The following is a 24,019-nucleotide window of genomic DNA, read 5'->3' on the forward strand; positions in this document are numbered from 1 at the left end:
GTGTCCAGTATAGCATGCACTTCGTATTCGTCTTCCCCCTGCACATCGATGGGAGCGGGAGCAACAGAAAGCCGGGTACCAGGTACAAAGGGGCGGAGGAGGGAAACATGGAAAACAGGGTGAATCCGCCAATGAGATGGGATGTCTAAACGGATTGCAACAGGATTGAGACAATGCAGTACCTTATAAGGACCTACATAGCGAGGCAAAAGCTTTCGTTTACCCCGAATGTTAAGATGCTTGGTAGAGAGCCAGGCACGATCACCCGGTGCATAAGAGGGGGCAGGTGAACGATGCCTATCCGCTTGTTTTTTTGTCCGGGACTGCGCAGCCAGTAGATGAGACATAATCGAATCGCGTATAGCAACCAAGGTGTCTCTTGTAGATTTTGCAGCAGGGATCTGGTCCAATGAAGGTAGGACATGCGGAAGAATCCTTGGGTGTAGACCATACAAAGCGTAAAACGGGGAACAACCTGTTGAAGAGTGCCGAGAGTTATTATAAGCAAATTCTGCAGTTCCCAGAACGGACAACCAGTCGGTCTGATGTTGCAAGCACAGACAACGAAGGTACTGCTCCATGGTGCCATTGGTGCGTTCGGTTTGTCCGTCCGTTTGAGGGTGGTAGGATGATGAAAGCTGTGCATCTATGCCCAAGGAATGGGTAAGGGCTCTCCAGAACCGTGAGGTAAACTGGGTGCCCCGATCGGAAACCATGATTGTAGGAAGACCGAAGAAACGCACCACATGATCAAAGAATAGTTTAGCCAACAATGGAGCAGTAGGTAGACCAGAACATGGTATAAACCGTGCCATCTTTGTGAAAACATCCACTACTACAAGTACAGTCGACATCCCCCTGACCAAGGGGAGTTCCACCACGAAATCAAGAGTAACCGTATGCCACGGATGTGGTGGGAGAGGCATCTTCATCAATAGACCGAAAGGTTTCCCAGGTTGTCTCTTGCATTGAATACACACCGCACACTTGGATACGTATGAATCAGAATCTTTCTTCATGCCCGGCCACCAGCACCATCGGTGTAACAGGTCATAGGTTTTAAGCTGACCCGGGTGCGCAGCCAACGGGGTATCATGTGCCCATTCCAAGGCCTTCCGTCTGGTTTGGTCATCAGGTAAATACAAAAGCCCATGAACATAAGGAAGACCCGTAACGATTCGGGCATCCAAAGTATTGAGAAAAGAAGCATGATCTTTGGTCCACTGTCGTACTCGGTCAAGGAGTGAGGCGGAGACCGAACAGACACATACAACAGAACCCGAGGGCAATATAGGCGACACCGAGTCCTGGGTGTTAAAATCGGTACCGACACGGGATAGGGCATCCGCCTTCCCATGTAGAAGGCCAGGGCGATATGTAACCGTGAAATCGAATAGTGTGAAGAACAAATGCCAACGTATTTGGCGGGCATTAGTACATTTTGCATGTGAAAGAGCTTGGAGGTTCCGATGGTCAGAGTACACCGTTATGGTGTGTCGAGCACCCAGGAGATGGTGCCTCCACTCCTTGAAAGCCGCTCGAATTGCCAGAAACTCTCTCTCCATAACGGTATAGTTGCGTTCAGCCGGGGACAGTTTTCGGGAGAAATAGGCCACCGGATGCAACCGCTGTGTAGCAGGGCAGGTCTGAGACAGGATGGCCCCCACCGCTATTGCGGAGGCATCAGCCTCCACTATAAAAGGGAGAGAGGAGTTTGGGTGTTGTAGAACAGGAGCTGTGGTGAAGGCCTTTTTTAATGCCTCAAAGGCCGACTGGGCTTCGTTGTCCCAAACAAAGGGGACTTTGGGACTAGTGAGACGAGTAAGAGGTGCCACTATTTCAGAGAAGGAGGCAACAAAGCGTCTGTAAAAATTTGAAAAACCCAGAAAAGACTGGAGCGCTTTTACAGAGTCCGGAACCGGCCAGTCCATCACAGCTTTGACTTTGGAAGTGCACATGAGCACCCCTTTTGCTGATATTTGGAACCCTAAGAACTCAACTGAGGCGGCGTGGAACACACATTTCTCTAGCTTAGCATAGAGGGAGTGAGTACGTAAACGCCGCAGCACGGAGCGGACATGCTGGATGTGTTGAGTGAGTGAATCCGAAAATATCAGGATGTCGTCTAAGTAGATCACTACATAACAATCCAGCATGTCTCCAAAGATGTCGTTAACGAAGTGCTGAAAAGTGGCTGGGGCGTTACAAAGCCCAAAGGGCATGACACAGTATTCGTAGAGCCCAAACTTCGTCTTAAAAGCGGTTTTCCATTCATCACCGCTTCGCATTCTAACCAAATTAAATGCCCCTCTGAGATCTAATTTGGTATAAATGGTGGAAGATGTCATCTTGTCAAGTAGTTCCGTTATGAGGGGTAGCGGGTACTGGTTTTTTATTGTTATCTTGTTCAAGGCCCTATAATCTACGCAAGGGCGTAGGTCCCCCTCCTTTTTTGGCACAAAAAATATGGGAGAGGCAGCAGGGGACCGGGAAGGTCGAATATGTCCCAGACGCAATGCTTTATCCACATACTCCTTTAGATGTTCCTCTTCTTGGACGGTTAAGGAGTAGACACGACCGTGAGGCACCACTGCCCCAGGCACTAAGTCGATGGGGCAGTCCTAACAACGGTGTGGAGGGAGTTTCTCTGATAGTCCCTTGTCAAAGACATCAGAAAAGTCCTTGTATACCGTCGGCAGTTCGGACGTTGGATCTCTCCGTGTGGCATTAATGGAGGGGACATTAGCCACCAAAGCCAAACAAGGAGAAACAGACGTCATATCTGGGTTTTGCAGACAATGTTGGGTACAAAACACAGAAGAAAAATGCACCGTCTGTTGGATCCAGTCGATTACAGGGTTGTGAGTCCGAAGCCAGGGGAGACCAAGAATGATCCCAAACTGAGGGGCCGAAATAAGGTCAAACACTATATTTTCAGTGTGGCCTTCTGTGGTGGACATGCAAAGCGGGGCTGTCTGTTCCGTTACCCATCCGGATACCAGACGAGAACCGTCTACAGCATGCACCTCCTCAGGTCTAACCTTAGGAATTACCATTAAACCATGGCACCGAGCCAACTGTATATCCATAAAGTTACCGTTAGCCCCTGAATCAATCATGACTGGATTGGTGAAAGGCTCCACACCAGGGATCACAAAATACATAGCCAAGTAGATGTGTGAGGAGGGGGAACGTTGTTCCGAGCCATCCGTTTGGTGACTCATCCTTAGGGCTCGGCTTAAGGACGAGTCCTGGCGTTTCCCGCCGTCTTGACAGGTCGCCTAGGGCATACACGGATGAAGTGGCCTGACTGGCCACAATAGAAACATAGATTGTTAACCATACGCCGTTCCCGTTCGGCTTTGGTTAATGGACCTCTGACAGCTCCTATTTGCATCGGTTCGACCTCTCCTGGAGAGGCAGAAGAAGAGGTTTCTGACTTGGCTGGAAGACGAAGATCAGGGATACGTCGTTCGCCACGTCTCTGTCGTAGCCTAGCATCGACCTGTAAAACCAAGTCTACCAGTTCCGGAAAACTGGACGGTAGAGCCGGTACCACTGATAGAGCGTCTTTTAACTCTTCCGAAAGTCCCTTATAGAATACGGCTGCTTTCTTCTGTTCGGGCCATGTAGTTCCCGCTGCTAACTGATTAAAGCGGGCAAGGTAGGATAAAAGGTCCGTTTTGCCCTGGCTGATAGCAAGGAACTCGAGATCGGAAGTTTGTGCCTTGTAACGCATGTCGAATACTCTATTCATGGATTGAATAAGGGTATCAAAATCATACAAGGCTGGGTCGTTGGCTTCGAGTAACGGGTTAGCCCAAGCCGCTGCTGTTCCTCCCAAATGGGAAAGAAGGAACGCTGCTTTAGTAACAGCATCAGGAAATGCCAGTGGCCGACACAGAAAATGCAGACGGCACTGATTTATGAAGGTCCGATATGTTTTTGGATCTCCAAAAAAGCGTTCCAGAGGGGCCAAGGGGAAAGGTCCAGGAAGTACAATGGGGGCTGAAGCAGGAGGTTGAACTTGGGGTGTAGGAGGAGCTGCCGCTGCAACAGCATCATCAAACTCCTCATCGGGTGGTAGTGGCTGCACGAAACTCTGTAGTACATCCATGCGCTGATGGAGGGTCGCATGTGCTGATGCCATGTCGGTACGCAAAGCCGCAAAGGCTTGCATCAAAGTAGCCATTTGATCAGCTCCGGTGTCCATGACCGACAGGCAAAAATAGAATAAGGCTCCTAAATCTGTCACAGTTTAGACAAACTTTATAAAAGGATACAGTCGTGTAAAGGATACAGTCAGCATCCACTCTCGGGAAGCCCTTCCGCTCTGGGGTAGCTTGAACGTGCAGCGAACCAGATTCTTTCCGGGACACCTTGCGCGTGATGCTAAACAAGACTTCCCCCCCAAGAGCATAGCCTGTAGGAATTTAATTATAACTAACAGGCCAGGGGCTTAAGCGAAAAGGCAGGAGCAGCGACAACAGAGCTAAGGGAGCAAACAAAACAATGATTCAATAGAATAACTAAGGTTATCCAAAATGCAGCGACCAGCCACCCACAATTACCCTCTCTTACCTGCTTAGCCAGAAAGAAATCCCACAACCTTATGTAAGTCCAAACACACCACGGAAACCAGGTGATGCAGGAAGAAGGTCCCAGTTGGTAGAAGTTAGTGCAGAGATTCACCTAACCCGAACGGCACGAGGGCGCCGCTAGTGTCCAAAAAGCAATCCCTTGTTCAATTCAGCAAAGCGTCCCTGAAGTGAAGGTAAGCAATCCAGGTAGTGGCCAGTAGAATCAGGAGAGCGTTCATATAGTCACGTTGATGCGTAGAGTGATGTGTTTTGTGACAAAATGAAAAGTACCATTAAACAATCCAGAATGCGTAGAATATTGAAGGGGAATTAGGAAGTCCGTGGAGATAGCAGCCAGAGATAAACAAAACTTAATTGGAAGTTCAGTGATGAGGAAGCAAATCCGAAAGCGTCACAACAAACAGGAGCAGGAGAGAGCAATCCGTATACAAAGCCAGGGGTTCGATTACCAAAGGGAAAACAGTCGAGGGTTTTGGCGCCAGAAATGGTAAGGGAGGAGACGTATGGAATAGTCCTTAAAGCAAGAGCCGGGTCCAGGAGATTCAGAAAACAGGATGACGAGAATCGGGCACTTCAACTAACTGCTTAGTTTTAGGAGCACCCGTTGCATGGACAAGCTGAGTTAAGTACGAGTATCTTTCCCAGGACGTGAGACGCGTTGTCGGCGTGTCATGTGATCGCGAAAAGGGGAAATGCTGGGAAATGTAGTGCGGCGTGTCCCGCGACTTGGAAATAGTCGCCAAGGCAACTTCCACATGGAAACGGATGACCCTAGTCATCCGTGTGCAGGAACGCGGGGCATGACAGGAGCTCCAAAACTTGTGATGGGTCTGTGGAAATGCTACTAGGGAAATGGCTGTCACTAATGCACCACTGTTCCAACATTGACTCTTGGACGGAAAACCAACATTTCCACCAATGTGCATATGGCACATTGGTGGAAATGTTGTGTCATACCGTCAAATATGATAAGGTTCACCATTCCAAAAATGGACAAGGGAACATGTAATTTCCTTTTATGAAAATGTGTTGATCTGAACAGAGTCTCTGTGTTACACTGAGAAATGGAAATGCCGAATATTATGTAAGTTTGACTTTCAAAGAGTTTATAGACCAACGAGTCAACTTATCATTAGCCAATCATTATTGCTGGCTTACATTGTACTGGGTTGTTCATTGTGGCATATTGCAACGACACGCAAAACAACCTGTGTGTGTACTTGTCTTTGTCCCGGGCAAATGGGCAGTCCAGCATCGAGATGCATGTAGTCCACCACTGGGTTCCCCCATGTTCCACAAACACCTAATTCAACGTTAATATTTAATTAAAATGCCGCTAATATTTAATTACAATGCCGTCTATGTGTTCTTAGAATTGTAGCGTCAGCTTCCGCATCCCATTACGAGTTGAACATACTCCATAGCACTAACCTCTGAACCAAATTGTAGACTACTTTCCACGTTGTTTTCTCTGTGTTTTCCCATTGTTTCACGTCTGTGTTCATCATTCGTTATAACACAGGGCCGAATTAATGGGTAAAATGATACATTGTAATAAAGATTGGCTTCTGAGGCACGTTTCAAACAGCTACATCCTGCCTTTCTGCGATTGTCATCGATTCCAGATACCAACTGGGTTCCCCCATGTTCCACAAACACCTAATTCAACGTTAATATTTAATTAAAATGCCGCTAATATTTAATTACAATGCCGTCTATGTGTTCTTAGAATTGTAGCGTCAGCTTCCGCATCCCATTACGAGTTGAATATACTCCATAGCACTAACCTCTGAACCAAATTGTAGACTACTTTCCACGTTGTTTTCTCTGTGTTTTCCCATTGTTTCACGTCTGTGTTCATCATTCGTTATAACACAGGGCCGAATTAATGGGTAAAATGATACATTGTAATAAAGATTGGCTTCTGAGGCACGTTTCAAACAGCTACATCCTGCCTTTCTGCGATTGTCATCGATTCCAGATACCAACTGACAGGTTTTTTAACCGGCAGCTGCAGATACACTTGAATGGCTGGATCACAATGACGCTTTTTTGAGACGAACGCCACGGGCCGATATGCTCTTATGTGGTACTAGCGATAAGGAGCAATCTGACATTGTTTACGGTGGCCTAGCGCCATGCTGATGCCGAAGCCTTGCGATTCACGGTGCGTCCAATGCGCTTCTTATACCCAAAAGGAACACTGCATGACTCACGATAAACATTTGTGGATCGAGATCAAAGAAAAAAATTACCCGTTTGCTTAAATATGGCAATCGCCGGATGTTCTTGAAGTGTTTATTGTGAAATAAAAGTACTTTACAAATTGTACAGTTTTGCTATTTCCTTTAAAAGTATAGTTTTATATTCAAAATTGGGACGTGCTGTGTTGTGAGATGATGTGTGTTGATATTCCGGGTTCTGCATCAATTAACATTAACACGTAGGTGATGACTTGAAGTGTTTGGCTACGCTGCCCAGTAACGTCATGGAGATAGGCAGAGAATATCATTAGGTTTGGTGATGTCAGCATCAGGGGTGGGGTATTTGATTTAGTGCTGCCAGGGCAGTCCAGCTTGGGCGATGCAGCAACGGATAAGATTATCACAAGATGGCCATGCCCTGCTGCCTGATTTCGCATGTGTAAAAAAGAGAAAAACTACGGTAAGGTGCATAGGAAATGTTTGTATGATCGATCAACGTATGCTTAAAAACACATGCCCAAACCCTCGGGACAATCATATTTTTGAGTGCACTATTCGTTTAAAAACCATCATAAAAAAAAAGAACACATTAAAATAAATGAAACCAGAATTACAAAGAATTATTTCCCAACATGATTTTCCCCAACTGATAGTACTCTTTCAATATAAGAGTACACAGCAGATGCAGCATGTCTATTTGTCATGAAATATAATGGTTGCATCAATGCGCTATCTTAGATTACAGCCCTTAAGAATTATAATTAAATATGTTCTCCTCGCAGTGGAAGGGATTGGAAACTGAACTTCAGGTGAGAATATTGAATGGAGAAATTCACTGGTAGTGCAATGCAGAGTAAAAAGATAAAGGCACCAAAGGCATTACTCCAGCAAGATATGTAGTGTGTTTGGAGACTTTAGGACACTGTGGAGACCTATCACAACGAGGACTGTAACTAAGAGAAAATGGATAGGCAAGCTGCTGGGGGACAAAGATACTTTATTGCCCGTTAAGGAACAGGTTTAATTGCTAGAGCATTGCCTGGGGTCGGTAACTGTTCCAATGGGCTTATGCCAACGGATCCCCTTATTCCTTTTGGGGAAATATCCAAGGAGTTTCTAAAAATAGAGTATAATATGGTGGAGCTGTGTCAAAATGAAAATTGGAAATATAGTGGGTATGAACTTAAGGCAGAGGTCACCCCGGGTATGTGTTTATATATGGTCCAGAACAGTGCTGAATTATACTCCATGTTCCTAAAGTGAATCGTCCCGTCTCAAGCATCACCCATATAATGGAACTTATCCAATCCATGGTCCTCGGGAAAGTAGACCGGTGGCATTCAAACCTTTTGATACTGACTCTCCTCCTTAAGTAAAAATATGCCCCCCCCTCTTTCTCCCACATCACAAGCTATAACTGCTTTCATTTTCTATTAATAGCAGTGACCATAATTTCATTTTAAAGAACCTTGCAACTCCCTGGATATCCTTTGACCTTTGAACCAGACTACTGTAATGGTCATTGGCTAGGCCTTCCCTAATAAGACAGCCTCCACCCGCAATTGGTCATGAATAAGACTGCAAGATTGATCCTGAGCCTCACAGCCTGGGGAGCAAGGCTCTCAACCCAACTTATGCAACTGTCCATCCACCCAAGATCTATGCCTATGAAAGTCTCTCCCTCATCAGCAGAAAACTCTGGTGGACCTCCTCACGCCTAAGATTTAAGAAGCAAAATAAACAAAAATGATTGGAGCATTGCCTCCACTAGGGTAAGAACCATATGCTGAGGTGAACCATAGTCCTCAACTGGATTCCATTGAGGCAGGCACTGACACTGCCACCTGCTTATACGTATGCCCTTACTATATACCCATAGTTTTAGGAATGTAGATTGACATTTACATGTTAGTAAGACATATGTGTGCCCTTTCCTCGTGGTGTCCCCCTTTACCTGATGTGCAACCACCATCCCTCTCATATCCCACTTTACCTTTTCCATGAGCACTCCAAAATGAGAGGCTTTGCAAACCGACGCATAACCACCAATGACAATAACATGAAATCAATATTGAGGTTATTCCTGAATACAAGGTTGGCAGCAGCGGTACAACACTCTGCTTTACCACTCTGCCCAATCACAAGTTTCAGAAATGAAGCTCTTTCCTCCGCCTTATGTCGAGGAACTCGCCCTCCCTAAGACAAAAGTACGAGCGCATGCAGTATTACCACAAGCGGTAGGATCACATGTTCCCAATTAATTGTTTGTGAAATCCAAAAATGAGGAGTAACAGAAGGGTGTGCACACCTCCAAATCATGCAGAGCCTTCATGTTAGCACATGCTTGCCTCAAGCGGTCACGGTAAATCATGTTGACGTTATTACCAAAGGGTATACCACCAAACTCGCAATCGGTCCTATAGTACTCCTTTATTTGGTGTGCGCTATTGAATGCAATGAAAGGAATGGAAACACAAACGACAAACAGCCGTTTGAAATCATGGCTGCATGCACAATGTCACCAGAAACTGGTTTGCTTTCTGTGTTTTCAATGTTAATCGTTAATTTCCCACTAAGTTTACGGGTGGAATGGATTCAATGCCTTTCCCTTTCTATGGGCAGTACATTACGCTCTTTGAAGGGGTGGGGAATTGGTAGGAGGTAGGTGGTCCTTCATTGGTAGGCGGTAGGAGGCCCTTGCCCCCTTGTAAGTCAAATTCTGCCTCTCAGCCCTTTAATACGAGCTGAGCTGTGAGGAAATCCCATAACGGCTGATGAAGGTGCTGGGCGCGATCAGGGGCCCGAGGAATCAGCTTGCTGTGAAATTGGTGTCGAAGGTTCAGGACAAAGGGGAAGAGCAGACAGCAAGAGATGAGAGGAGGGACGGGGTTGGAGGGAGCCCCAAGATTAGGCCATCAATCATGGACCGGTGTTCAGAGAGGACTGGAGGGGAGGGGGGCAAGAGAAAGAAGCTTTGAGAAGTCTCTGCGAGTTTGGGAGCCCGTTTAGGGTCGATAGTTGCTCAGGTGTGGGCTAACCCAGGAAGTTGAAGCAGTGTTACCGGATGGTTCATCAGTCACCAGGACACCATGTTCCCTGTGCTGCATTGTCCTATTAGAACCCATTTGATATCTGTAGCAGACTCAGTAACGCAGCACAGAGGGCAGTTGCAAGGATTGATGATGTCTCGAGCCTGTGCTACAGCCACGATTTTAGGACATTCTCATTTCTCCTCCTCCCGCCTCTTTCTCAACCATCTTTCACACCCACTATGCACTTTTTGCTCTGATCCAAATGTTCAATGGCCTTCATGTGCTGTTGTTTGGCCCAATCAGGTCCCTCGCTGTTGTTACCGCCCTTGACAGCTGCCTAGAATGGCCATACCATATCATAGGTCCTCGCTCCTTGTTCCCACATATGCAAAGCTTCCAATATTAGAAAATACAATGTTCGCTCTAAGTTAGTTACACGATTTGAAAACATGCATTGACAAAGTCGAAATGTATCAATTTTGAATAGGGAAATGTGTCTGCATTCAAACTTATATTTACAATACCTAATAATGCCTATGCAAAGCGAAGAGGTAGAGATGATTGGACAGACAGAGGTAGCTGGTGGAGTGTGTTCCTCACAACCTGTGCACTTTATTGGGGGTTAACGTGAGAGCTGCTGAACATTAACTACCAGAGAAGACATGATCACGTTATATTATTAGTGCATGAAACTGCAGAAGTCAAATAACTTTTTGTTACCCAAGGAAGACTTCACAGCATGCATCAAATCTGAGCACCGTGATCCACCTACACAAGCCATGATAGTCAGAGAGACCGCATTGAGCACCAGGGAAAGCTGGACTAAGAAAGTGTGGGCGAGGGAAGGGAGCACAATTATAGGGAGCACAGGGCTAAAAAGCAGCTGTGAAGGAAGCACTCGGTAGGGAAGGAACGGGGAAGGACAAAAGAGGAAGGATACTTAGGTATTAAACCGCCAATAAGCCGCTGCACCCGGTGATGGTGGCTGACAGTTCCACTCACCCCCAGAACCGCCGATTTACGCGAGAGGAGGGCTTGCCTTCCACATAGAGCCAAGTCTGTGGTTTCAATTCCTTATTAAGGTTGGGATGTCACAGTCCTACACCTCTCTGAGGAGGATAACCTGAATACCATTAAATTGCATAATCATTTTTGGAAAAAAACGAATCCAGCATGAAGCACGATATATACAAAATGTATTTTGTATTATTGTTAATCTCTGTCCCCCACCCCCCAGGGCTCGCAAACTCTACTTCTGCCATTTCCCTACTAACACTCTATTGCCAATCAGTACATGAATGCACCAAGGCCATCTCCACTTTCACATGGTTTAATCAGTGGCATTCCACTAAGAGCGCTGATGCTGCAGCCTAAGGGAAAGGAGGAGGTTCAACAGGCGGAAGAGGGTTATTTATTTATTTATTTAGTTGGGCACACCAACTTTTAAAATAACAAAACCAAATGATTACAGTTACACATTTAATTTCCTCATATGAAAGAATCTAAAATAGAAACAATTATCCTTAATAAAATAATAAAGTAACAAATACACGCCTCCTGGTTGCCACTCATAAACATAGACCATAACACGTCAGCTGGTGTCATCACTGGTATACCTGATCCCCTTAATGCATCCAACCGTAGACACTGTAGAGCATCACAGATGGTTAGAAGGTGTCTAACTAACTCCATGCAGCCCCCCCCCCCCACAAAATCAGCATTGCCTACAATCCAGCGTTATGTTAGGCCAGGCCCCCACTAATTTGTTCGTCTTTACAGTGTTGAAATTTCTTTTGAAATAATCCCACACCAAAACATTTCCAACAATGTTCCGGATATACCCTGGTAGTTTATCTCCATCCACAATATATTCCAAACAAATTGCTGCATAATTCTTTGTGGCCAAGTTGTCTATTAATTGCCCTTTACTTTGAGACAACAAGATATTCTTCTTGTGCTTTTTATATTTCCCATAAGGGCAGCCCAAGACTTGATCGACCAGATTTTCGTTATGTTAATAGATGGCATGACTTTTGCTCTGGTCGATGTCACTTTATGCAGTGATCCCAGAAGTGAGTCAGCTGGGGCACTGGATACTTTCCAGGGCAAGGTTAGGCATTGGAGCTGCAGTTTCACATGGATGGCCATCATATTGAGTTCCAAGTAGAGCATTTCAGTGTACGTTCATGGGGGCAGCCCTAGTAGTCTCTTTAGGATGGTTGCCTCTAGTTTAATGATATCTTTGATGTGGGCTATTGCCCTGATCTCTGCCTCATATAAGACGATATATAAGATCTTGGCCACATACAAATGTAGAAGCGCATCAAGAAAGTAACCCTGAAAAGGAGCCAATAGATCCGGCCAATGTTACAGACTAATTTTACGTTTTCTAAGGGCTGAATTCCCCATAATGTTGTGTCTAAGTGAATGCCAAGATATTTGAAATCCAAGACAACTTCGAACAAGACCCCTCTATCGACCAACTATCCCTTTTAAATTTTTTTGACGTTGGGCAAAAGACCATAATTTTAGTTTTATCAGTATTCACGAGTGAATTACATTTGGCGTAAGTCACTAGTTTGTTCAAAAATGCCTGCAGGCCACATGGAGAAGAATCCAGGAGGACGAGGCCGTCAGCGTAACCCAGCCACTGCACTGATATATCGCCCCATCACAGTGGGTTTCGAGGAGCAACTAGTTATTTCCTCTTCTAGGTCCGTTAAGTATATATATATATATATTCGATGCACAATCCAGTCAGTCGTCCTACCAATCTGGTCCATTCAAATTGTCATCCTGGTGCAATCATGTAGATATATTATCATTTTTAATAAACTGGAAGGTATAGCCCCTGCATGCAATTTGCTCCAGAGCCTCGATCTTCAATAGTGTCAAACGCAGCACTGAAATCAATGAATGCTGCATGAACTGTTGTTTTGGGTATGGACCATGCCTGTTGGATGATAAGGCAAGACTGTTAATAGTAGTGTTAGAGCCCTTGCGGAACCGAGTTTGATTTAATGGAATGATATTTCGCACCTCTGACAATTCTTCGAGCTCCGATAGTAGTACTCGGGCAAACATCTTTGGTGGGATATCTAACATTGCTAGTTGATAGTTTTGCAGGTCATTATGATTACACTTCTTCAGAACTGGGTCAATTATACGTCCCACCAGGTTGAGGGAATAGTTTGTGTTGCACTAATCCAGCAAAAGAGCCAGTTTACGGCCTCTGCCCAGCCAACTGGCTCCGTCTTGATTAATGAACTACAGATCCGGTCCAGGCCTGGAGCCCTCGAGGATTTAACAGGCAATTACAATACCATGTACATCAGTGATACTTTTTGTGTATGAACAGCTGGAATTAGTTACATGATCTAAAGTGTTACTCGGCCCTCCGCCTGCAAAGTGCTGTGCCCCATAAGTTTCCCAAGCCTTTTCTGAGACACCATTAATGTATCTAGTTCTTGTTATATTACCATTATCTATCTTCCAAAACAAGGTTGAGTTATTGATTCGTGACGAGTGAACCAAGAGACGCCAACTGAACCATTCCTTTAAAAGTTTATGTTTTTTAGCCACTTGGTATAGTCTTTTTTAATGTTTTTTGCCTTTGTGGCGTGCAGAATTGGGTCAAGCTGCCTATTTGGTAGGGCTCGCAAGTCATGGCGTAAAGTGCTTTTTTTATCCTCAATTTCCTTATCAGATCTATGTCAGTGTATCTTATGTGGGCCTATACCGGCCCTGTTATATGTTTCGGACACCACTACAGAGCAGCCCTTAAGGCTCTCCATGCACGATTCAGAATTGCTTATAGCTGATGTGACAGCTTCATCAGCAGGGTTAGTCACGGGCAATGTTCCCTCTAAGCTGTGCGCATGTGCGCTTGCCCAGCTTCCTTCGGGGTGCCGCTCAGAAGAATTTTAGCAGCTCACACAGACAATTCCGAACCCATTCAACAAGATTTAATAAGGCACAAGCCACAGCAGGTAACTAATATTTGCTTCCTCTCAAAATAAAGCTAAATTATACTAACAAGCCTTGATATTCTGGTCTAGCCCATTTACATTGCCCTACTATGCAAGCTTCACCTTAAAACCACAAATATAGAATACACCCACAAAAGGTTAAAAACTCCTATGAAAAAGTGGCTCCATGAACAGAAGGTATAACTAAGATATGGCTGCCCACATTAACCAAATTATCTTCCCTCCGCACCCATGACTCCTATACTTTAGTCTACAACATGTATACCTTATGACGTGTACTTCCACCCCAGGCCACATTCAGATATTGCCAGACAACCTTGACTCTATCATGCCTCTATAAAAGGTTACCAGACTTTGACCTATAGCTTCTTTTTTAAATTTTGTTTTAATATGAATGACGTTCAAGCACATGAATTTCTATTGCTCCTGGTGCCTTAGCGGTCTAGGTATATTACATTGAATATGTTTTTTCTTTGTGTGTTTTTCTTCTTTGCACGCACATTACTACGTGTTTTCTATATGCAAATTTGCTGCATATCTCATTCATTGTATATATTATTTCCTACATTAAAATGCTTCATTTCGTGCAAAGCCAGTCATGCTTCTTCTTAAATGCGTCTCGGCCGCAGTCCCTCCTGCTTCATCTTTATTGATTGCTTTCGCTGTGAGAAGGGGTGTATTAGGCAAAGAGTATTGGGGATTGTGTGGGTGTCCCCTGCTTGTTTAAAATCTACCGTGTCGGAGGTATTCTATTCAAACCTTTTTTTTCCACATTCCTGAAATCTTACGACATTATGTACAAGTCACAAACATAGAAATCGCGTTTTTCCTAAATATTTACTGATCCTGCAAAAAAGGTAATCTCTTCATGGAGTGCCTTTTTATGTTAGATTGCACAGCAGTTGTCTGTTAACTTTTAACTCGGACATTACATTATCACGCTATTGGCTGTTCGAAAAAAAAAATCTCCATTGAATTAAGTTTAGATGTAATCGTACCTGGCATGATTCGTATATACTATGGGTATTCAGATAACTATTTTGCTTTTCACACAATCTGCAGCCTTTCCAAGCTTTCAGAGATCCATCGGGCATAGACCTTAACAAATTTTATGGTAACATGCTGCTGTACAAAAACGCTTTCACTGGGCACTTGTATAATTCTACCCAACAATTTAAAGATGGGGTATGTTGCAAATAATCTTGTATGCAGTTCATAGTAATTGCGCACATACAGATTCCTGACATTTTCTTAAGATGCACATAATATAATTGTGGGGCTTCACATATGTTATGCTTGTAAAGCATTGTGGGTATGCAAATATCCCAGTTAGTGTTTTACTGCTACAATCCCTCACCTTTTACAGAGCCCTGTCAACTAATATTGGATGCTAGAACAGGAGCCGTGGAGGGGCATGGGCTGAAGGGCACAAGAGAACACTTCTTCGGATTGAAGTGCAAATCAGCAACTTTAGAAAAAAAACAAATCAGAGGATTTGGCCTTTACAGTACAGTGAAGGAAATGTGGTGTTTGTATGCAAAAAGCTAGGAAACTCGAAAAACAGTCTAGGAAACTGCACCTTCTGATTCTTTCTATGCCCAGCTGCTGAGGGCTTTTGAATATAATCATGTGTTTGCATTTATTGCCACTAGCAACCCTAATGCATCTTGACCATTGCTAGCAGTGCATTTCAGAAGAGTTGTCCCTAGTTAAAGAATAAGGTTCTTAATCTTTGTACCTATGAGAATGGAAAATAAATGTGATTTTCTTCAATGGGGCTCCAGAAGAAACCTCAGTAAGGCTCTTGCTGAATTTTGTCTAGGTTGTGGTGAGGAAGGGAGGGCAAAACTAAAAGCTCTATTATCTGACCTGTCATTTCACTTCCTATGTCAGGGTTTCAAGCATTGCTCTGATACGATTTTACTCCCTACTTGGAATCAAATCAATGCGGTTCCCATCTCGGCAATTTCGTTTGAATTGGGGACGGTTTTTATGTGGTTACGGGTTCAATGGGCTAGTTTTTCTCTTTATTCAAAAATGAATACCTCACCTTCAAATACCCTGTACAACTTAATGGGTAGAAATATGAACCTCTCTCTGACGCTGATCTTACTGAGGGATAGATCAGAACATATCCATAATGCAATTGGTTTGTCTCTTGAGACCTTGCCTGCCAACCCCATGAAGGTCAAACGTGCATTATTCAATTTAGACTGGTCACAGACCTTTCATGATTTCCATTCTTATCCCTCTTTAATCCACCTGAATCATGAACATAGAACCCGAGGCTCTCTCATGAACGTTATGCATCAATTTCCAAATAAATGTTAGAGAGGCACTATCCTTAGGGCTCGATGAAATGTGTTACCCACCAGGGAAATCTTAGCAAGGAGGTTTCACCCAGTTGTAGGTTCTATTCGGAGAAGTTAGAGACCTTAAAGCATTTGGTTATGGAGTGTGTGTCATTAGAGCCAATGAGAACAAAATTCCTTGAGCCTTCCAAAGTGAACTCCACTACGTATCACGAAGAGTGGGCATGGACAAGTTGCCTTAAAATCCACACTATACGCAAGGGTTTAGCCGTATCAGGTTTTATTAAAAGTTTGAATTTGTAATTTGTAGCTTGAATTTGCTGTAATTTGGCTTTTCATTTTTCTTTTATAATGCATCTTATTGAATTAGGTTCACATATATGTAATAGATGGACTCATTTTTTTTTACCATTTCTACTCTCTAGTAGAGATTAGTAGAGATTTCCTTTTATCTGTGTTAACATATGTGTATTTATGTATTTGCTATGTCTTAGTGGTCTAATCTCTTGTTTTTTTGTTTTTCGTATGCTGATAATTTGTGATTTTAAGTACCTTGTTGTATTTTTACTATTAATGTTAATGTTTTATTAGATTTTGTGTAGGTTTCTTCTGATTTGAGTCCGTTATTCTTTTTGTAAAGGTTTAATTAAACCAAATAGAAAAAAAATATATTTTTCAGGCAGACAGAAAGTAATTAGCTTTGCCAGTAGATATATTTCATGCTTATTAATAAATGTTCTTTCCCCTTAAAATTCCGCTGGAGATCGGACAGTAATATTATTTGAGTTCCTAACAATGCCACTGCTCTGCTTGTTGCTGATTCGAAAGCATATAAGTGGAACTTTGTGGGTAGAAGCAGGGGGTAGGCTCCTATATGTTCATGCTTTCACGTTTTTGTTGGGCAAATTTTCCTGTTTTTAGGGAGTAAAAAATTGATGGTACATATGCCTCTTAACTCCAAGGCTGGTTTTGAGCAAATGTATTCTGTGGTGCAGGTATTCTAATGCAATTTTCATCAGTACACAATTTATGAGATGCATGTTCTCTTGCCCCTTGAGCTACTTAATTAAATTGTTTTCTGACACATACCTTTTAGTTGCCATTATTTCATTTGCAAAAATGGTGTCATGTATACATTTTGTGGCAGCCACATCAACGATAAGCAATATTTGTTTTTTGTAATAAACAAGTGTTCTTTTCCAATGGCATTAGACACTTTCTGCAATGCCTCTGAGCAAATGAATAACCAAAACTAAACCTATTATTTATCCTGAGCATACAAAGCTTTTTTGTGCATACACATTTCTTTCTCTCTACAGGAGTACTTTTGGTAGGGATAATGCCATATCTTGAAGTCTTGGACTGGATGATGAGCTTTCCCTATAATCAAATATAAAACCTTCTTTTTAGCCTCCATGTTTCGAAAAAGTGCATTGCAGTAGTTGGGAAGGTGAAATTCCCTTCCAAACTCTTTGATATGTTGGCTCACTAACTACAAATGCTTAGAAAGTACCTCACCTCGTTATTCAATTGCGCACATGATAATAATGTGCGCATGAAAACTAACAATTTCCGCACTTAGGGAAAAATAATTAGAGAGAGTATTGGTCACGGGAGTGCTCCAGGCCCTTGAGTATGCATCCAGGTTAGCCTGGGCCACAACAGAGGCCTTCCTTAGGTTCCCTTCATTCCAGGAGATCCGACTCAATGGTGCATTAATGTTCCATCGCCCGGAATGAATAGTATTGAAAATCACAGTTAGGAAATGCAAACTAGCAACTAAAGGGTAGTGGTCCCTTTAATCCCATTGGCATAAACACATATCGGTGATCAATGAAGGAGAGTTGGTTTAGAAGATGTAATCTATTACGCTCCTAGTTTTGTTTCTGATGCGAGTGTAATTTGGTGGAGTGTCAGAGGGATAAGACCCATTGACCGTGGCAAAGTTGTTAGAATACAGCAGACTAGCCCAACTACAGCCCCGTTTGCAGGACATATCTAATCTGCCAAACTGCACCGAAGAAGCGGTGCAGCCCAATGCACGCATCTCATATGATTCTATTTTCGGTATTCTCGCATTGAAATCCCCACAGACGTTAACAGGAGAGCCATCTGTGAATTTGCTAATTGGTGCCTTAACTGCTTTAATTTCTAGCGCATGGCACCTTTTGTAGAGGGGGTCATGTATGTTATCGATGAGATATTTTTTTAACAAAGGTGGAGTGGCTTGTGGTAAGGAGATTCTACCAACAAGCATGTTTTTAGACTCGAGCAGTACTGCCTCCAGCACGAAAGGTTTCTTCACACTCAATACTAATCGCCCTTTTGGGCGGCCTCTGTGCACTTGTGGCGCTACACAGGAAAGAGTATTTCAGCCGTCGATCACTAGGGGAGTTGTGAGCCAGGTTTCCTTAAGCGCAATAATAAACACGCCATCCTGTTCAAATATGTGTGAGTGACCACGAGTGTTCCAGTTTAAAAGTAGCAAATAGCGATTGGAGTCATGGCTAGGGAAGTGACAGACCACGCTGATCGACCATATTGGCCAGCCATGCCCAATGGAGCTCTTCCCCCTTCTCGCCAGTGCCCACTGATCTACCCGAACAGGTGCCAGCGGGGATGTGGTGACTTGTCTTGGGGGGGGTGCTGTGGGGTTTGTCAACACGGCACCTTGCGGCTGGGCGTATGAAGTATTACAGCACCGGCTGGTCGCCTTTAACCCGCCTTTAGTGCCACAATGTTTGTACTCCAAGGATGCATCGACCTCAACAGTTGTGCACTCATAGCCAAGCCCGTGCAAAGCAATACGATAATCCATCACGCATGCCAGTGTAGCTTCAACATGAAAAAAGAACAGTTGATGTAGCATTATTAATATTAGTCGCATTCTCGCAGATATCCACTATACATATGTCACTGCTAGTAATAAAAGGAAGTGGAATCAAAGAAGTGAAATAGCTCTAATAACGGAGAGCGGCTGATGTAAGAGCTCGTGGCATCACAGAAGAGGATCTGAATTTGGAAGGCCGTTGATTTAGCAGATTGTATGGGAACCACCAGCACCTCCTGCAAGGTCATGCTATTGTTCACCTCCGTCTGTACTGTGGTGTTGTTCATAATACGCCCCTTTACTCCCATATTATCAGGGGAATGGTCCGCAAACAGCCCCTCAAGATTGTAGGTTGGCTCCTCCATGGCATTTCTGCTTTGTTCTTTGTCCTTCTGTGAGCCTGTGATGCCACTGTGTTCCTTTTTGGTCTTTGCCCAGTTATGGCCCAATAATTGTTTGTGCCTCGGTGGTTTTAAGATTAGCTTGTGCCTCCTCCCACAGTGGTCTTGGGCAACTGCTAAATTGATGCTGGTGCTAATGTGGCGCAGTTCGTCAGGCGAGGATGTTATTTCAGTGCGCCGTGAGATCTAAATATACGGTTGCCCGTCTGTGCCGGAAGGCAGTGATTCTTTTATCCGGATAGTCTTAAAGCCACGTTAGTGCCGCTCCTTTTCTTTGTAGAAAGGTCCTCATACATTATTGCTTGCTTAAAGATTTTCTTCTTCTTAGGTGGGGACCAGGATGTGGAATTCAGGCCTGGCCTACCAGTTGCTGTGCTTAGTACAACCAGAGCCTCCTTTATCTGTTTTACTAGCACTTCCTCAAGTGCAGTTATATTCGCATTTGTGTTATCCTGGGACTTTGCTAGGACACATGTGGCCTTAGTCACCCTGTTTATGCAGCCAGTTGTTCGTTCCGATTGGCGACACGCCTTTTCTAGGCTTGCAGCCATGTTATCGCATCTTGAATTTAGCTTTTGAAGTAAAGATTCCAACATGTTAAACATGGCAGATGAGGAGCTGCCGGCATTGCGCTTGTTTGTGATGTTTGACTCTTCTTCGGGAGCCTCCTCCACTGAGGGTTCCGGGTATTCCATGAACTCCTGACAGGGGGTGCATTAATGATGTACTTGTTTCAATTCGTCTCGGTGAGTGTGCTGTGTCCTATGTTGCTGCATGGACCATTAATCTGGTCGCTTCTGCTAATCCCAAGGTCTCAGACCCATCATTGACTATTGCTCGACCACCTGACCTCGTCAATAACATTAGGGGCCCTTGCGACTGGACTTAACAGTATTGCCAATGGTGTTGTGCCTTGTACCGGCAAGCTTACTATTGCCGTTGCCGTTGAGGTGTTAAAACCCTGGCCAATACTATGAGTTATTAAGGGCTTTACTAAGGAGGTAATGATGCTTTGAGCTTGTTGGAAAGGTCTGTGCCAAAATTAGCGCCAGTGTTACCGCTCAGACCGGTCTCGGCGATTTCAGCGACATCAATAGAGTTATCAGAGGGATTGCATGGCTCACGTTGGCCGAGATCTGGATAAAAGTTGGTAATTTTTAAGACATTTACTGTCCCCAGCCACAACTTTCAGGAGTACAGTGCATTGGGAGAAGAGTTCTTTCAGAGACGGACATGAAGGACATAGTTAATAGTGTAGCCCCATCCATACCATCTGTCTGAACTAAGTGAGAAGAGTGCGGGGAAAAGCTCCACGTTATGCTGTTTTCTTCCAACTCTTCCCCACTCACTTGTAGAGCCAGTGACGTATATAGATTAAACTCCAGTGTATCTCGCAAGGCCATCGCCACGCGTTTAGCTGCTCGCGTCATGATTGGGCCTAATGCAGACACTTTGGCGTAGGAGGAACAGCAGATTTAGAGGGCAGTGAGCACAGGAGTCTATGTCGCTCATGCACCACTGGGAAGCAGTATGAGATATGCCGTGCACACACAGGGTAACAACAACACAGGGTATTGTAGAATGTACCGCTTCTTACCAGTGTGCGGATTCATGCTTAGCCCCAGCTCTCCAGCCCCCAAAAGACCACGCAAGGCCACTTACAACCACTTGCCTTATTACTTTCCAGGTATGGGTCAAAGTTTATTACAGCCACAGTCAATGGCCTAACATTAAGCGTCACGCTTGCTATCATCAACAAAAGGCACAGGGGAAGGGACCGAACACAGATAAACACCTCCTAAAACGTCCACCCAGTCCACACTGGCCGACAACCGTGAGCCACTAAATACAATGAGAGCACATACCAAGTGAACACGGGGAAGCACATAGCGCCATTTTGGGAACAGGCAAACCACTAACTGGCACCATTTGAAACCTGGGTTGCCATCCAGCCATGATTAAAAATAAAAACCGTCACTCACTGCATGACATCATTATTATATCTCCTTCCATTCACTGCTGCCAATACTTTTTCTAACAGCTGTAAACATTCCGTAATTTCACAACAGCTTAATTTTAACCAAGACCCCCATATCTTTAACTTAGAATGCACACACGTTGCCCATAGTGCACTCAATGCATTCCACATTATAATCCTGGGGTCAGGATGACACAATATGTCCATTAGAATTCCATGACATGATCAGCCAGGGTCTCTCTGTCAATTTTAAACATGCTACAATCTATTCATAGACACACAGACTCTCAACTAGAATTCTGATCTGATGTCACCGCTCTGAATTGGAGTCAATCGCATCGCAGTAACCCCATATTTTCTATTGGAAGCTAAGATGGGTCACTGACTAGACGGGCTCACCTCGGCATGGCCTGTTGCTTCTTCACAGTTGAATAGCTATGTGGTCAACCAGAACATCATATCTGTCTGCCAAACCACCTACTGCACATTCTGAAGTATGGGGCAGTGAACCTGCTTGTGTAAGACTGTCGTTTCTGCAAGCTGCAAGCATCCGACAGTTGGTATTGTTGGATCTACCTTTAACATGGTCAATCAATGGGCACTGCTGAACATCTAATAACTTCGTATGTGCTTAAAAGAAATAGTGTTTTTCATAGTTTGCCTAATTCATTCTGTTCTAAATAGGAGAGTCAAAGTCATCTCCTGCAATGAGGCTGTTCGGTGAGCTTTGTAGGTAAATCTTGACACTCATTTCATGCAGCAAATCAGGGTAGCTGATCTTTGACTTTTCTATGTCCTATTACTAAGAAGACACACACCTATAGCTGTGTTATCTATTCATGATTTTTTTTTTTGGTATGAATGGCACTCAGTGCCAATCAAGCGCTGGATTATGTGAGCATAGAATTCTCTGGTAACTTGACCTACACATGACAAGATTTCTTCAGCAGTAGTGCAGCAGTCTCATCTCCTTCCATGTCCTGCTCACACAAAATGGACTCTTTTGCACTGCATGTATCCAGTCATCTTATAGCAGCTCTGATTGCAATAAAGAAGAACCCACCAGTGCCAGAGAGTTTACCCACTTTCACCACTTTGGGATGCCAATGGCAACAAAATCATCAGCAAATTGAAGCCTTCTGCTCCACCACAATGCACGAAACACAAAGGTCAGTCTGCCATTACTTTGCTTATGAAAAGGTTTGTTGCTTGGAGATTTCCCAGGGAAGCCACAACATGTAATTTTGACCCCACTGCTAAAGAAAACCTGAAAGCAATCCTGCGAAGCCTAGCAGAAGGTACCTACTGCCATGTTACTATGATGATCTGCCAGTGGACTTCTTTGTCTTGCTCCAAAGGCTACACACAACCTCCCTGCATGGTCATGCACTTCACTACCAAAGACAATCATTTCTACCCAGCCACCCAATCAGAGGGTGAAGGTTGGCCTCCCTTTTCCCTACCAAAGAGATGCAAGCACTTTGAGGATGGAATACTGTACTGTTGCCACTTGGTGGGGTAATTAAACCAGAGGGTTGGGCCCTCACACAACGGGTCAGGACACCAGGGTACGTGATTTCACTATATCTGTATTCTTACAACCAAGGAAGCCCGATTCCTCACATGTACTTCCTTTTGCCTAGCCACGCCCCCTCCAACCACTAAACCATTACAACATGACATCTGCCTCTTTCTTAAATAATGACTCCCCGGTGTACCCCATCTCTGCTATCAGTTTCACAGGTTTGAGGCATGTTCTTACTGGTCTTCCTTCGTTATGCTGCTCAAGAGTTGTTGCAGCGCCTTGCAGTATCTCATTCCACCACTCATCATTGGACTCCTCACCATCCCTAGATAAGAGTCATCCGTGCCATCCTCACTCCTTTCAATGGCGGACCACTCCCACTGTCGTCCTGCTTGGTTGGGACATTACTTGACGTGGGATCCATTTCTGTTGATTGACTTTCTGACACCATCCCCTGCTGTGATCACCGTGCCTTGTATGCTGGAGACTACTAGCGACTCTGGCATGAACGTTGAGCCTTCTTTCCTATTTCTATGTTGTTGCACCACTACACAATCACCCACTTGCAGGTCATTGTCCTTCGTCCCCTCACCGGGTGTCCATGTATTTCTTCATCCTCTGGGGTGTTCCTGTAGTCATGTAACAATTGGTGCAGTGTCTGTGCAAAAGGTGGTCTAGTGACATGTGCAATTTTCAGTGCCTGTTTCACTTGTGCCATGAATCACTCCACGATTCCATTGGCGTGCAGCCATGATGGCATGATATTTCTGTGTTTAAAACCCATGTACTGGGCAAAGTCCTCGAAGTCTTGGCTCGAGAAAGGTGGGCCATTGTCTGATTTGAGAACCTTCAGGATTCCGTAAGCCATCAGTATGCGGTCTAGCACTGGAATGGCGCACGTTACCACCATCGACGAGATGATTTGTGCCACTTGAAACCTAGAGTGTACATCCAATTACACGTATATGCCATCTCTGGTCGGCACGAAGAAGTTGATCGCTATTTCTTCCCAGATGTTATTTGGTAAGGGTGACATCTGTAGCAGACTGGGATGGGCTGGTGGCGCCACTATACAGCAGGTGGTACAGTTGCATATCATGTGTTCGACCCTGGCGTTCAGTTTGGGGAAACAAATCTTCTGATGGAG

Source organism: Ambystoma mexicanum, chromosome 1p, assembly GCF_040938575.1.
Source record: "Ambystoma mexicanum isolate Mex_15411 chromosome 1p, UKY_AmexF1_1, whole genome shotgun sequence".
Lineage (NCBI taxonomy): Eukaryota > Metazoa > Chordata > Amphibia > Caudata > Ambystomatidae > Ambystoma > Ambystoma mexicanum.